At 40.5% G+C, this 16,024-nt stretch overlaps 1 protein-coding gene and 1 long non-coding RNA gene across 2 annotated transcripts in view; one reads left to right on the top strand and one right to left on the bottom strand.

Moving 5' to 3' along the window:
* The window catches only part of KCNAB1 (potassium voltage-gated channel subfamily A member regulatory beta subunit 1), a 414,684-nt gene that overhangs the window by 306,650 nt on the left and 92,010 nt on the right, over positions 1-16,024 (bottom strand). The gene's annotated exons all lie outside the window — the stretch shown is intronic.
* LOC105740526 lies at positions 1,267-11,239 on the top strand. The gene is made up of 4 exons (XR_001116572.1): positions 1,267-1,461; positions 8,751-8,810; positions 9,756-9,859; positions 11,061-11,239. It is a non-coding gene; the product is annotated as an uncharacterized LOC105740526 (long non-coding RNA).

The raw sequence follows: 16,024 nt of genomic DNA, 5'->3' as shown, positions 1-16,024 counted from the left end.
ATACACCATAGAAAGAAAAATATTCTTGTTCTTTTTAAAACAGAGTTTCAAACCTCTCCCTCAAAAAAACTGTGTTCATGGCTGAGACTCCTCAGAGGCTCCCCTTTACACACAAGGAAGAGGGGAATGGTGCCTCTGGGGTATGTCTAGTGCCCTCTCCCCAAACTCCACACTAGAACAACACCTTCTCTCTGTGTAAACCCTAGTCTCCGCTGGGGTTCAGGTATGCCATGGAACTCAGAGGCGGGCTTCCCCAGAATCTTGACAGTAGGAAATAACCAGCCTGCAAAGGATCATGTGGGCATAGACAGAAAACTGGTCCTAGTGGAAGGAGAAATAGGGTGGTCAGAAGAGGAGAGCGATCCTGAGAATCATATAGTGGCTGTCACTGAGGTTTTTCTCTGATCTGTCCCCCATTGACTACAACCTAGGTCAAGGGTAAGAAAGTCCTGTAACTCAACCTGAACAAGCTATTTCACTTAAGACTCTGTAAACCTTTGGAGCCTTTCAGTGGAGGGCAACATGAGAAGGAGAGGTGCCCTCCCCACTTCCCACCTCTGAGCTCTAGCACACCTGCAGTGGTCTCTAGTGGAACATGATAGAACCCGAAGAGGCAGGCTAGTGAGAAGGAGGAAACAGCAGATGCTGTGTGAAGGCTGACCAGGCTTGGTTTTGATCACACATGAGATACATTTCAGGGACTTCCAGAAATGCCTGAGGAAACAACATAGGGGCTGGGATCTGTAACAGTCAAATGGAGGCAAAACCATCAACTGCTGCTCCTATGTTCAAAGCACATGGTAGGGCTGCGGACAAGACGTGTATGGCTTTCTGTGAATCACAACATCTAAGGTTTCAGCTACATCCCACCTCCTAACCGGCACTTGCTTCTTTTCCCCTCTCCCCTTCATTGGAAGACTGTGCACTATCTGAGGCCAAGGACAGCATCTGACTTCCCGCCGACACAGTTACTGCCAAGGGGAGGTGCTCAATAAAGATGTGTGGAATGGAATGAATGAAGACAAGAATGGAATTGAACCAATTTGGTACAAGAAATTATTCTGCAAAATTTTAAGGTGGAAGATATTTCTGATGTTTACTTTCAATGTATGCAACAAGAAGGTAAGTTTAAAACTGGATCCTACCAGTTACCTGCTCTCTCTTCCCGTGCCTCTAGGATTCCACTGCTAAATGTGCAGATAATTCCCATATTCATTGCTGACTCGGTGTCTCTTTCTGACCTTGTACTGATGACATGGCAGAAAGGGCTAGAGGAGGAAAAGCCATGTCTAAGCAGAACAGCTGTGTACAAGGAGGTCCCTCCTTAAGCACAGTTTGCCTAAACAGCTCTTAACCAGGGTGGTGCCCTAAAAGGGCGTTTCCGGGGTTTAGGGTGAGAACTTAGCACTGTGCCTGCTAGTGGGGACCTTCAGCCTGTTACATGAAGAAGAGAATCATTTGGTGAGCGACTGGGGTTTATGTTTAAGCATCCCTGTTTACTAACTGCATGACCAGGAACAAATTTCCTAACTACTCTGGTCTCATTTGCCTTCTTTCCTGAAGTATAATAATGTCGACTTTACCTACATCACCTATTGTTGAATCAAACAAGAGAATCATATACTAATTTGCATATAAAAATAGTATACACACGCTAGATTCAGACTATCATAAGAAAAGACAATTCTCACTGAAATCGGAGAGAAAGTCTTTTTTAGTTGCTTGGAATTGTCCCACTTTATTGCAACATTGATTGTAATTCCAAACACTTTTTTTTCTAAGTCAAACTTTCAGGGCCTATCAAATACCTTTGAGAACAATGCCCTTTGTCTTTGCTTTTTAAATTAGTTTCATTCTTGCAACTGGCCAGTCGGTTCGGTACTAAATCAAAACGAGTTCATGTTGTAAAACAATAAAAAAGAACTTTTTCCTTGCATTAGTTACTGATCAGCGGAGTAATGGCCTACATTTGTTCACACAAAGACCTAATGGATGACTTTTTAAAAGCAACATTGTGACCAAGAAGTACATTTAGAAACCATTAAATATTATAGAATAGAATAACCCAAAAGCACTTAATCATCATGTAGCTTTGTAAAAAATCTATAGTTGGAATTCATTCTTCATATGCTTTTATTTCTATGGAATCCTTACAAGCTCCAGGCTCTGTGTTTTTTACTTTTAGTAAATGTTTATCCCTTATGTCTGTGTCATAGTCCACCATGGTTTGATTCGCCCCAAAGTCAAAATACTCTCTTGATCATTGTGCACATAATTAATCAAGACTGACAGGACTATTAATGGTGCTTATCGCTTACACAAGAGAGAGGAGGAGTGCTGGGCTTGGCTGTGGGGTGTTTTCTGAAACTGGAATAAAAGGATCACCGCCAAAACATGGAAAGTTGTTCACAAGCTTTGCAGATGAGCTTTTCTTTTCTTTTTTCCTTTTCTTGATTTCAATAGGTTTTTGGGGAACAGGTGGTGCTTGGTTACATGAATAAGTTCTTTAGTGGTGATTTCTGAGATTTTTTGTCTGTTAACTCTGCTGATTATTTATTTTGCTGTGCAGGAGCTTTTTAGTTTATTTAAGTCCCATCTATTTCTCTTTTTTTTGGTGCATTTGCTTTTGGGTTCTTGGTCATGAAGTCTTGCCTAAGCCAATGTCTAGAAGGGTTTTTTGATGTTATCTTCTAGAATCTCTATGGTTTCAGATCTTAAATTTAAGTCTTTGATCCATCTTGAGTTGATTTTTGTATAAGGTGAGAGACAGAGATCTAGTTTCATTCTTCTACATGTAGCTAGCCAATTATCCCAGCACCATTTGTTGAATAGGGTATCCTTACCCTACTTTATGTTTTTATTTGCTTTGTCAAGGATCAGTTGACTGTATTTGGCTTAATTTCTGGGCTCTCTATTCTGTTCCACTGGTCTATGTGCCAATTTTTATACCAGTATCATGCTGTTTTGGTGACTGTGACCTTACAGTATAGTTTGAAGTCAGGTAAAGTGATGCCTCTAGGTTTGTTCCTTTTACTTACTCTTGCTTTGGCTCTGTGGGCTCTTTTTTGGTTCCATATGAATTTTAGGATTTTTTTTCTAGTTCTATGAGAAATGATGGTGGTGTTTTGATGGGAATTGCATTGCATTTGTAGATTGCTTTTGGCAGTATGGTCATTTTCACAATATTGAATCCATGAGCATGGAATGTGTTTCCATTTGTATGTCATCTATGTTTTCTTTCAGCAGTACTTTGTAATTTTCCTTGTAGAGGTCTTTCATGTCCTTGGTTAGGTATATTCCTATGTACTTTATTATTATTATTTTTTGCAGCTATTGTGAAAGGAGTTGAGTTCTCGATTTGATTCTCAGCTTGGTCGCTGTTGGTATACAGCAGAGCTACTGATTTGTGTGCATTAATTTTGTATCCTGAAACTTTGCTGAATACGTTTACCAGTTCTAGGAGCTTTTTGGATGAGTCTTTAGGTTTTTCTAGGTATACAATCATATCATCAGCAAACAGCGACAGTTTGACCTCCTCTTTACCAATTTAGACACCCTTTATTTCTTTCTCTTGTCTGATTGCTCTGGCTAGGACTACCAGTACTATGTTGAGCAGAAGTGGTGAAAGTGGGCATCCTTGTCTTGTTCCAGTTCTCAGGGGGAATCTTTCAAATTTTCCCTGTTCAGTATAATATTGGCTGTGGGTTTGTCATAGATGGCTTTTATTACCTTAACGTTTGTCCCTTCTATGCCGATTTTGCTGAGGATTTTAATCATAAAGCAATGTTGGATTTTTGTCAAATGCTTTTTCTGCATCTATTGAGATGATCGTGTGATTTTTGTTTTTAATTTTGTTTGTGTGGTGTATCACATTTATTGACTTGTGTATGTTAAACCATCCCTGCATCCCTGGTTTGAAACCACTTGATCATGGTAAATTATCTTTTTGATACGTTGTTGGACTTGGTTCACTAGCATTTTCTTTGAGGATTTTTGCATCTGTGTTCATCAGGGATATTGGTCTGTAGTTTTCTTTTTTTGTTATGTCCTTCCCTGGTTTTGGTATTAGGGTGATTCTGGCTTCCTAGAATGATTTAGGGAGGATTTCCTCTTTCTCTACCTTTTGGAATAGTGTCAATAGAATTGGTACCGATTCTTCTTTGAATGTCTGATAGAATTCAGCTGTGAATAGGTCTGGTCCCTGAACTTTTTTTTGTTGACAATTGTTAAATTACCATTTCAATCTCACTGCGTGTTATTGTTATGTTCAGAGATTCTATATCTTCCTCATTTAATCTAGGAGGGTTACTTCTCCAGGAATTTCTCCATCTCCTCTAGGTTTTCTAGTTTATGCACGTAAAGGTGTTCATAGCCTTGAATAATGTTTTGTATTTATGTGGTATGAGTTGTAATATCCCCCGTTTCATTTCTAATGGAGCTTATTTGGATCTTCTCTCTTCTTGGCTAATCTCTCTAATGGTCTATCAATTTTATTTATCTTTTCAAAGAATCAGCTTTCTGTTTCATTTATCTTTTGTATTTGTGTTGCTGTTTGTTTCAATTCATTTAGTTCTGCTCCGATCATCGTTATTTCTTTTCTTCTGCTGGGTTTGGGTTTGAATTGTCCTTGTTTCTCCAGTTCTGTGAGGTAAGAACTTAGATTGTCTAATTGTGCTCTTTTAGACTTGTTGATGTAGGCATTTAATGCTATGAACTTTCCTCTTAGCACTGCTTTTGCTGCATCCCAGGTTTTGACAGGTTTTGTCACTATTATCATTCAGTTCATAGAATTTTTTAATTCCCATCTTGATTTCATTGTTGACCCAACAATAATCATTCAGGATCAGGTTATTTAATTTCCATATATTTGCATGGTTTTGAGGGTTCCTTTTGGAGTTGATTTCCAATTTTATTCCACTGTAGTCTGAGAGAGTACTTGATGAAATTTCAATTTTCTTAAATTTGCTGAGACTTGTTTTGTGGCCTATCATATTATCTATCTTGGAAAATGTTCCATGTGCTGATGAATAGAATGTATATTCTGTAGTTGTTGGGTGGAATGTTCTGTAAATATATCTGTTGAGTCAATTTGCTGTAGGGTATAGTTTAAGTCAGTTTCTCTGTTGACTTTCTGTCTTCATGACCTGTCTAGTGCTGTCAGTGGAGTGTTAGAGTCCCCCACTATTATGGTGTTGCTGTCTAGCTCATTTCTTAGGTATAGCAGTAATTGTTTTATAAATTTGGAAGCTCCAGTGTTAGATGCATGTATATTTAGAATTGTGATATTTTCTTGTTGGACTAGTTCTTTTATCATTATATAGTGTTCTTTGTCTTTTTTAACTGATGCTGCTTTAAAGTTTGTTTTGTCTGACAGAAGAATAGCTACTCCTGCTCACTTTTAGTGTCCATTTGCAGGGAATATCTTCTTCCTGCCCCCGCTTTACCTTAAGTTTATGTGAGTCCTCATGTGTTAGGTGAGTCTACTGAAGATAGCAGAAATTTGGTTGGTGAATTCTTATCCATTCTGCCATTCCGATTCTTTTAAGTGGAGCACTTTAGGCCATTTACATTCAATGTTGATATTGAAACGTGAGGTACTATTCTATTCATCATGCTTTTTGTTGCCTGAATACCTTGTTTGGTTTTGTTTTTTCATTGTGTTATTGTTATATAGGTCTTGTGAGATTTATGCTTTAAGGAGATGCTATTCTGGTATATTTTGAGGATTTGTTTCAAGATTTAGTGTTCCATCTAGCAGTTCTTACAGTGCTGGCTTGGTAGTGGCAAATTCTCTCAGTGTTTGTTTGTCTGGAAAAGACTGTATCTTTCCTTCATTTATGAAGCTTAGTTTTGCTGAAAACAAAATATTTTTTGTTTGTTTGTTTGTTTTGAGACAGAGTTTTGATCTTGTCGCCCAGGCTGTAGTGCAATGTCACGATCTCAGCTCACTGCAACCTCCACCTCCCAGATTCAAGAAATTCTTCCACCTCAACCTCCCAAGTAGCTGGGATTACAGGCACCTGCCACCATGTCTGGCTAATTTTTGTATTTTTAGTAGAGACGGGGTCTCACCATGTTGACCATGACCAGGCTGGTCGCAAACTCCTGACCTCAGGTGATCCACCCGCCTCGACCTCCCAAAGTGCTGGGATTACAGGCATGAGCTTCCACCAAGCCCGGCCACAAAATTCTTGACTGATAATTATTTTGATGAAGGAGGCTAATGATGCGACCCCAGTCCCTTCTATGGTTTCTGCTGAGTAATTTGCTGTTAATCTGATAGGTTTTCCTTTATAGGTTATCTGATGCTTTTCCCTCATAGCTCTTAAGATTCTTTCCTTCAATATCGTGAAAATGGTCATACTGCCTAAGGTAATTTATTAATTTAGATTCAATGCTACCCCCATCAAGCTACCACTGGCTTTCTTCACAGAATTGGAAAAAACTACTTTAAAGTTCATATGGAACCAAAAGAGAGCCCGCATAGCCAAGACAATCCTAAGCAAAAAGAACAAGGCTGGAGGCATCATGCTACCTGACTTCAAACTACACTACAAGGCTACAGTAACCAAAACAGCATGGTACTGGTACCAAAACAGAGATATAGACCAATGGAACAGAACAGAGCCACAGAAACAACACCACACATCTACAACCATCTGATCTTTGACAAAACTGATAAAAACAAGCAATGGGGAAAGGATTCTCTATTTAATAAATGGTGCTGGGAAAACTGGCTAGCCATACATAGAAAGCTGAAACTGGATCCCTTCCTTACACCTTACACAAAAATTAACTCAAGACAGATTAAATACTTAAATGTCAGACCTAACACCATGAAAATCCTAGAAGAAAACCTAGGCAATACCATTCAGGACATAGGGATGGGCAAAGACTTCATGACAATGGCAATAAAAGCAATAAAAGCAATGGCAATAAAAGCCAAAATAGACAAATGAGATCTAATTAAACTAAAGAGCTTCTGCACAGCAAAAGAAATTGTCATCAGAGTGAACAGGCAACCTACAGAATGGGAGAAACTCTTTGCAATCTACCCATCTGGCAAAGAGCTAATATCCAGAATCTACAAAGAACTTAAACAAATTTACAAGAAAAAATCAAACAACTCCATCAAAAAGTGGGCAAAGGATATGAACAGACACTTCTCAAAAGAAGACATTTATGCAGCCAACAGACACATGAAAAAATGGTCATCATCACTGGTCATCAGACAAATGCAAATCAAAGCCACAATGAGATACCATCTCACACCAGTTAGAATGGCGATCATTAAAAAGTCAGAAAACAACAGATGCTGGAGAGGATGTGGAGAAACAGGAACACTTTTACAGTGTTGGTGGGAGTGTAAATTAGTTCAACCATTGTGGAAGACAGTGTGGTGATTCCTCAAGGATCTAGAACTAGCAGTAGCATTTGACCCAGTGATCCCATTACTGTGTATATACCCAAATGATTATAAATCCTGCTACTATAAGGACACATGCACACGTATATTTATTATGGCACTACTCACAATAGCAAAGACTTGGAACCAACCCAAATGTCCATCAATGATAGGCTGGATAAAGACAATGTGGCACATATACACCATGGAATACTATGCAGCCATAAAAAAGGATGAGTTCATGTCCTTTGCAGGGACACAGATGAAGCTGGAAACCATCATTCTAAAAGCAAACTATCACAAGGACAGAAAACCAAACACCGCATGTTCTCACTCATAGGTGGGAGGTGAACAACGAGAACACCTGGACACAGGGCAGGGAACATCACACACTGGGGCCTGTCGAGGGGTTAGGGGCTGGGGGAGGGATAGCATTAGGAGAAATACCTAATGTAAATGATGAGTTGATGGGTGCAGCAAACCACCATGGCACAGGTTTACCTATGTAACAAACCTGCACGTTGTTCACATGTACCCTAGAACTTAAAGTATAATAATAATAATGATAAAAAGATTCTTTCCTTCGTTTTTGACTTTAGATAACCTGAGGACTATGTGCCCAGGTGATGACATTTTTGTGATGAATTTCCCATATGTTTCTTCGAGCTTCTTGTATTTGCATGTCTAGATCTCTAGCAAGGCTGGGAAGTTTTCCTCAATTATTCCCTCAAATATGTTTTCCAAACTTTTAGATTCCTCTTATTCCTCGAGAACACCAATTATTCTTAGATTTGGACATTTAACATAGTCCCAAATTTCTTGGAGGTTTTGTTCATTTTTTAAATTCTTTTTTCTTTGTCTTTGATGGATTGGGTTAATTCAAAAACCTTGTCTTCAAGCTCTGAAGTTCTTTCTTCTGCTTGTTTGATTCTATTGCTGAGACTTTCCAGTGCATTTTGCATTTCTCTAAATGTGTCCTTGATTTCCAGTTGTGATTCTTTTTTATTTATGTTCTCTATTTCACTGAAGAAGTTTCATTTCATACCCTGTATCATGTTTTTGATTTTTTTTAAGTTGGACTTAAATGTTAAAGGGGTTATATTCGCAGGGGGATTATGACTGCCTCTGCTGAGTCATACAGGTCACCAGGGAAGTGGGGAAAAGCCAGCAGTCACTGGCCTCACCCAGCTCTCATACAGCCTACAGTCCTAAAGGACGGTCTCACTCCCATGCCCACACAACAGCACTGAGTCTGGTAGCCAGTGACCAGGGCTGAGAACTTGCCTCAGACCACGAGCCTCCCTGTGAAGAAAGCAAGCTGACTCACAGTTTTTCCACATCTCAGGGAGCCTGCAGCAGTGATTCTGTTCTTTCAAAGGGTCTGTGGATTCCCTCAGCTTTTCTGGTATGTTCCTGCAGTAGTTCTTGGAGCAAGTTTATGATGTGGGTCTCCACATACCACTCAGTCCATCAGAGTGGGAGCTACAAGCCAGTCCTGCCTCTTATTTGCCATCTTAATCCCTAGACTGGAGATTTTCAATCCCTGATACTGGCGTTACCTGTTCCAGGTAACTGGAGGTACACAACTCTCTGTTGTAAATGGGACCTTATGACCAGCTTGTTTCCAGAGACACCATGACAGGTATTTGCCATCCCCTGGAGGGAGGCACAGGCATGTTAAATAATGAGCACTCTTTCTATATCAATAATAAATGCCAAAGCAGCTCCAAGACTTGTACATTTTTAAAATGATAAGAAGAAAATAAGCTCTATAGTCTCTACAACCCCTGGAACTCAAGTAAGAAAAGAGTTCCTGATTTTCTTTGTTCATACTAAACCATAGTGGAAATGCAATGACTTCAAAAGAACAAAAATCTCTGAGGGTCAATGAGCTCATCAGGACAGCCTCTTTTTACTCAGGTCTTAAGAAAGTCATTTTTAAAACTAGGGAAATGATTTTTTTTTTTGTATGTCACTCTAGTTTCCTGATTGCATGTCTCAAAACATAATGTGACATGAAACTTTAAATCATATTCACTTTTTTTGTTGTTGTTGTTGCTGTTGTTAACATATTTGGAAAAGAGAGGCCAAAGTAATAATAATCATGTCACCCAAATTAATAGCACAACATCTGGATTGCAACTTTTACAGATTCATCAGAACTGGAACCAGATGCACATTATCTTTGCTGACTCTGAACAATATTATTGTACTTTCTCTAAACATAGCAATGGAGTCTGTTTGACTTGCAGGAATCTGCGGCATCATTACCTTGGGTATAAAATGCTGTTTTCATGCCTTTGGCAAACATCAGTCACCTGGCCTTGACACTCTAATTTCATCTCTATAGCTTGCCTTGCCAGTGTCAACAAATGGACCTGATTACACTTGTATGGTTCAACTCTAGTTGAAAAGAAAATAAGCCTCTGAACAAATAAGCATTTGTTCCTCCAGGTCAGTCATGTAAAACCTAAAATCACTTTATACTGGGGATGCTGATGGAAAGAACTCAGGTGCTGGACAAACAGATGTGGGCTTAAACTCTGCTCCACCACCCTCATGCTGGGCAACTGGCAGCAATTTTCTCAATTTCTTTGAGAGTCAATTTCCTCATCTATCAAGCAGGGATAAAACTACCTAATTGTCCAGAAGTCGGGGAATTTAAAGGAGAAAATGAGTTAAAAGCCCAGTGTCTGGCACTAAGTAGGGACTACTGAATGTTTCTCTTGCCCCCATCCCACCCTATCTTCCCCCAGAGTCTACTCTGCCCCATTCATGCACAGGGTTAGTACTAGACAGTCTTTCTTAACAACAGTTTTGTCAAATGTTATTCATTCTAGTTTGGGCGGAAAACCTAAGGACAAGATAAACAAATTATCTAGCTTATTTCCAACCATCTCTTCAGTGCCTAGAACTGTTCACAAAACATTTAGGCACTCAGAAAACATTTGAAGAATGACAGAATGTAATTGCAAGCCCAGGACCACCCAAGGTTGCCTGGAAACATGGCATGCCTATGTTCATGCCGGCTTTCAGCAGCAATCTGCAGCAGCCAGTAGTTCTTACCATCGGAGACCTTTTAAATCTTCATTTCCCATCTACCTCCTCCCTATAAATACTAGAAATAATGATTTCATCTACAACGAATCAAGGGCTTGGATCAGCATAAAGTAGCTAAGGTTACCATCCTTAGTTAATCAAATTCCAGCTTGAAATAAATAAGATTCTATTTCATTGATGTATTGCCTAAGTTAAAATAATAAAATAGTCAGCAGACCTCAACAGTGCTTCTGAGGGTCTGTGAGGGCCAGAAGACCCCAAATTTGTAGCTACCTACTATATCCAAAGGCTTTTCCAGAAGCAAAGCAAAATCTTGAACTGTGTTAGGTTGAACCATATGAAATTGTGATTTTTGTATTTTGAAAATGGTCCTACGTCAGCAATTTCATATAAATCAATCTAATACCACACTGAGCACCAGCTAACAAACCCTGAGTGCTTTACTCTCCCAAATAACGGAAGGAATTATGTCATCTCTCTCCTCGAAAAATCTTCCACGGCCACCCATTCCTATATGAATCCTGTAGGCAGCAGTGGAGGCCATTCTTACCTCAGGTTCAGCCTCTCTCTGATCCTTCCCTTTCTTCCTCCCTAGGTAGCCTGTGATGCCACTGCAGTGGTGGATGTTCCCTGAACACGCTGTGCATTTTCTCACCTCAGGGTCTTCAGTCAAGCTGCTGCATCTATGTGGAATTCCCTGTCTGTCTACACAAACTGCCAAATGCTTGCTGATCTTTCAAGATAGAAGTGAAAGGACACTACCTCTCCTAAGCTTTCCCTAGTGCCTTCATGCACCACCATCCCCCAAGTCAAAATTTACCTCCACCACCTCAGCATTTTCATAACCTCTGCCTGACCTCTACTTTAGGATGAAATAAAACTTATCTTGTTCTATTAACTGGACGTATAGGTTTAATTCCCCAACAGATTTTAAGGCCTACCAAGAAGAAACTAAATTTATCCATCTCACGTCTCTTATACTGCACACATACTAGGAGGTCATTACATGTCGATTGAATTGAGTGATGCTTGCAGGCCACAGGTAACTCTCTATGACTTATGCCTTGCTCAAGAGCGTAGGTTTTGTTTGACTCCCACCTCTGCCATTAATATCTGAATACATTCTGCAAGTTACCTAACTTCCATAGCTTCTCTTTTCTCATCTCAAACAAATGAGCTAATAGTCCCTACTTCTCAGAATTGTTAAAAATTAAATGAAATAATGTACAAAACATACTTAGCCTGTCATGAGTAGGCACTCAGAAATGAGAACAATTACAATTTAGTTACTCTTATAATAATTATGATTATCTGTTTAACAATTAACTCATAGGTAATAGGTTTAAAGAAAGAATAATGCTAGAGGTGGGTAAGGAACAGACATTTCCAAAGAAGCCTGTACACCCTGAAAGGCCAGAGTGTGAAGATCCTGCTTGGGGCAGGCGACAGCCTGATGTGTTTGGTGCAAACACGTCAATCCCACTATCCCCTGGTGACAAGAATGAATGTTTCAACCTTTATTTATGATACTCACTGGGAAGACATGACTAGATCAGAACTTTTGAGAAATTAGAATTTTGGCTTCAATTGAGCTGTGAAAACTTGTTAAATCATTTCATTCTGTTACCATTCAAGAATATGGTCGGGTGGTTTCCTGATCCTTTTCAGCCTGTAGATGGCCTTGGAATCATTTAGCTGAATGCCCTGCCTTGAGATCAGTGCAGTCAGGTAACTACCTGCTCTCGGCTGACAAAATCTCTCCATCTTCCAAAAACGAGAGCAATAACAGGAAGTTGTGGGGACTGATTTTTAATGAGTCTTTCCATTTTTGTCTTGGGTGGCAAAAGAAAACACTCAGTATTCTCTACTCACACAACAATTCTAATACCAAACGTGTGGGTTTTCCACACCAGGCAGTTCTCCAGTTCTCTGTGGATGCCAACCGGATGATACTAAGTGCCTGCAATTAGCATAGACCCTCAGATTAAGGGCTCAGTCCCACAAGACTGCCCTCAACTTCAGATGCCAATCATAAGTAGCAGTTCCCCAGACTACTCACACTTCCATCCAACTTGGGTACAAATTGGGGGTTCCCACAACCCCCTCCTCAGATTCAATAATTCGCTGTAACATTTTGGAAAACTAAAAGAAATTTACTTACTTTACCAGTTTATTAAAGGATACAAATAAAATGCCAGAGAAAGAGGTACATAGGGCAAGGTCTGGAAGGATCCCAAGCACAGGGGTATCTGTTCCCGTGGAGTTGGGGCACGCTACCTTCTGGCACATGGATATGTTTACCAACTCAGAAGCTCTCCACTTCATTTAGGGATTTTTAAGGAGGCTTCATCACATAGGCAAGATTGATTATCAACCCAATCTCCAGCCCCTCTCCCCTCCCTGGTAGATGGTGGATGGGCCTGAAAGTCCCAAGCTTCTAATCATGGCTTAGCCTTCCTGGTGAAAGGCCCCATCCTGAAGCTACTCAGGAACTCTAAAGAGTTGCCTCACTAGAACAAAAGACACTCCTGTCATTCCAGAAATTCCAAGGGTTTTAGGACTTCTGTGTCAGCAAATGGAGGCAAAGACCAAATATAAATTTCTTATGTCACAGGTAGAAATAGATAAGGGATACTGCTTATTACATATGACCAGAGTCTCCAAAACAAAGGCAGATGACAAGGCTGACAAGAGTTTCCCCAACGATCCCCACCCTGCATGGAGGACAGCAGAGCATCACTCATTTCCCCCAGAAGCTACTTTAGCAATGTGGGTGTGTCGTGGCCTTGACAGAATCTTGCAACTTATTAGAGATGGAGCTTAAGAAAGGGAAAAAGGCTGGGCAAGGTGGCTCATTCCTGTAATCTGAGCACTTTGGCAGGCTAAGGCAGAAAGATCACTTGAGCTCAGAAGTTCAAGACCAGCCTGGTCAACATAGCGAGACCCTGTCTCTACAAAAGAAAAATTAGCCGGGCATAGTGACGCATGCCTGTAGTTCCAGCTACTCCAGAGGCTGAGGCAGAGAATTGCTTGAGCCCAAAAATTTGAGGCTGCAGTGAGCCATGACCCCACAACTGCATTTCAGCTTGGATGACAGAATGAGACTCTGTCTCAAAAGGAAAAAAAAAAAAGTGAAAGAGACTGATAGGACTCCACATTGTTTTATTTGGGTAACTAAGAGAATACCAGCACTTCTAACAGACACAGGAGAACAGCACCTTCCTCCTTACCCCATACTCAGCCCATCACCAGATCCTATTGGTGTTAGTTACTAAGTGAGCTGTTCAATCTGGCCCAGATCTCCCTGCTTCCCCACTCATCCCACCAAATCTATTCTCCAAAGAGTGGTCAGTTTCTTTATTTTGAAACATCACTCCCCATTGTCTTAAAGGCCTTCCACGGCTTCCCCACTTGCACTATCTAGCTGACACGGTCACAATTTTGCACTATCTACAAGGTCCCAGGATTTATGCTCCAGCAGCACCTCTCACCACCTTCCCTCTTGCCCTTTCCATGTGACACACTTTCAGAGCTTTGCCTTCCTCAAGCTCCTCCCATCCCAGACGTGCATCCTTGCAGTTCCTCTGCCTGAGGTGCTCGCCTCCCCTCTGTGCCTACCCTTCTGATTTTAACCCAATCATCACTTCCTGGAGGTCCTAGCTGCTTAGGTCAGACCTCTGCAATAAACTTTAGGAGTCAGAAGTGTCATCCTTTGCCACCTGGTAGTGGGTGTGGGTTTACGATCATTTGTCTGCTTGTCTCCCATCGCATCCCCCACATAGCCAGTAAAATCCAGGAGCACCTCCAACCAATCTGTTTCTGCTCCATTGTAGCTATCTCTAAAGCCTGGCCTACAGCCTGCACATAGTAGGGATTTCATAATTAGCTCTTGATTGTGGAATGACTGAAGGAAAAACAGCATTTTTTTATTCATAAAAGAAATCTACCCCATCATCTTTCATAGTATCTGAAACCATCACTAACACTTTATTCCTTTGAGGATTTTCAAGTTTTCTAGAGAGATCAATAAACTTAAAATACCCCTGGGAAAGGTTAGACAATTTTCCTCTGCTTGGACTTGAGTGTTCCAGGTGAAGAATGTACTGCCTCTTCCCTGGTCTGCACACAGACTCTGTTCTTTCTATCACTCCACCTCCTATAGCTGCATCTACAGGATGAACTACCACTAACACCGGACACCAGGAAGATGCTTGATTCACTGAACTAACATGGTGGGGGATCATTAAGTTCCCTTACAAGGCTTCCTTGCACCCCAGTAAAGAGCTCATCAGTATCATCAGATACCTGAAATCTGGAGGACAAAACTCTCAGTGCAGCCACATTAACCAGCATCATCCTTTCTGGCCGTTTCCCTTCCGGTTTTGACTTGAGAGCCCATACTCTTCCTCCAATTCTAGCTCCTCCTCAGAGCCTCTTCCTGTGAACAGCTCCTGCAGGGCTTTCCATATCTCAGATAAGAAATTCTGTTGGGCAACCTGCCACAAGTTCAGACACCACCTGGATTGTCACATAGATAGATGTATCCCTCAGTTTCCTGGAGTCATTCATTTCCTTTGAGTAATCACCACAGAATTATGAGAAGTGTCAAAGTAAGCCAGTCTCTTGGCCATGGGTAAGTAAATTGGCTGAGTTTCCCATTACTGCATCATCTATTTCCATCTTCATGGGGCATAATATGACAGCAAGGAACAAACTGCCCTTTGAATGCTTTTTCCACAATAGTGCTTAATTGATCATCCTGTGTGTGGGCATTGGCATAGCACCTGGGGTTATTAAGCTGAGAGATTGATTTTAGAATTTAGTCAATTATATTAGGGCTGAAAGTCATCTACCTCTTTTGATAATATCCAGATGAAGCAACTGATGATTACCCAGAAATCCAACCCATTGCATTGGCCATATATCTAAAACTAATGCATGTTTGCATATTACAAATATTAACCATTGCAGATAATTATTTAACAAGTTCAAAAGTAATAATTTGCTGAAATGCATCAGGCAGTAAGCAAACCTTGAAGACAATTTCTAATTAGTAATTCATTTTGTGACTTTTTTTGTTCTCCCCATTTGATATACAGTTCCCCAGAATAAGGTATGAAAATTTTCAGTCATGATAATTTGATTCTCATTTCTGACCCCTCTTCAATATTCTCTCAACATGGACGAGAGGACACTCCACTGCACCCCCTTTTTCACTGCCCACACTCATACTGAGGACCATCTCAAATCTCTGTTTGACACCAAACACAGCCTGACGGCTCGGATTTCATTATCATTCACAAAGGAATTTTTCCCTCTTTTAAAAAAATCTTTGAAATCTCCACATTGCATTTGGCCAACTCTGCTTCCTGGACCAAACCCTGTGGAAAATCAAACTATGAGGCACCCACCCACTAATTTGTTTACCCCATGTCCTCTTTGAGCAGGTAAAGAATAAAATAACTTTGAAAGTGGAAGGGATTTTTCCAGAAGGGCAATACCCAGCCAAGACACACTGAAGCATAGCTTCCAGATGCAGGGACCTGCCAGGGACAGTCC

The sequence above is a fragment of the Nomascus leucogenys genome, chromosome 11, assembly GCF_006542625.1.
Source record: "Nomascus leucogenys isolate Asia chromosome 11, Asia_NLE_v1, whole genome shotgun sequence".
Taxonomy (NCBI): Eukaryota; Metazoa; Chordata; class Mammalia; order Primates; family Hylobatidae; genus Nomascus; species Nomascus leucogenys.
The sequence above is the reverse complement of the archived record's forward strand: the minus strand, read 5'-3'. Positions and strand labels throughout refer to the sequence as shown.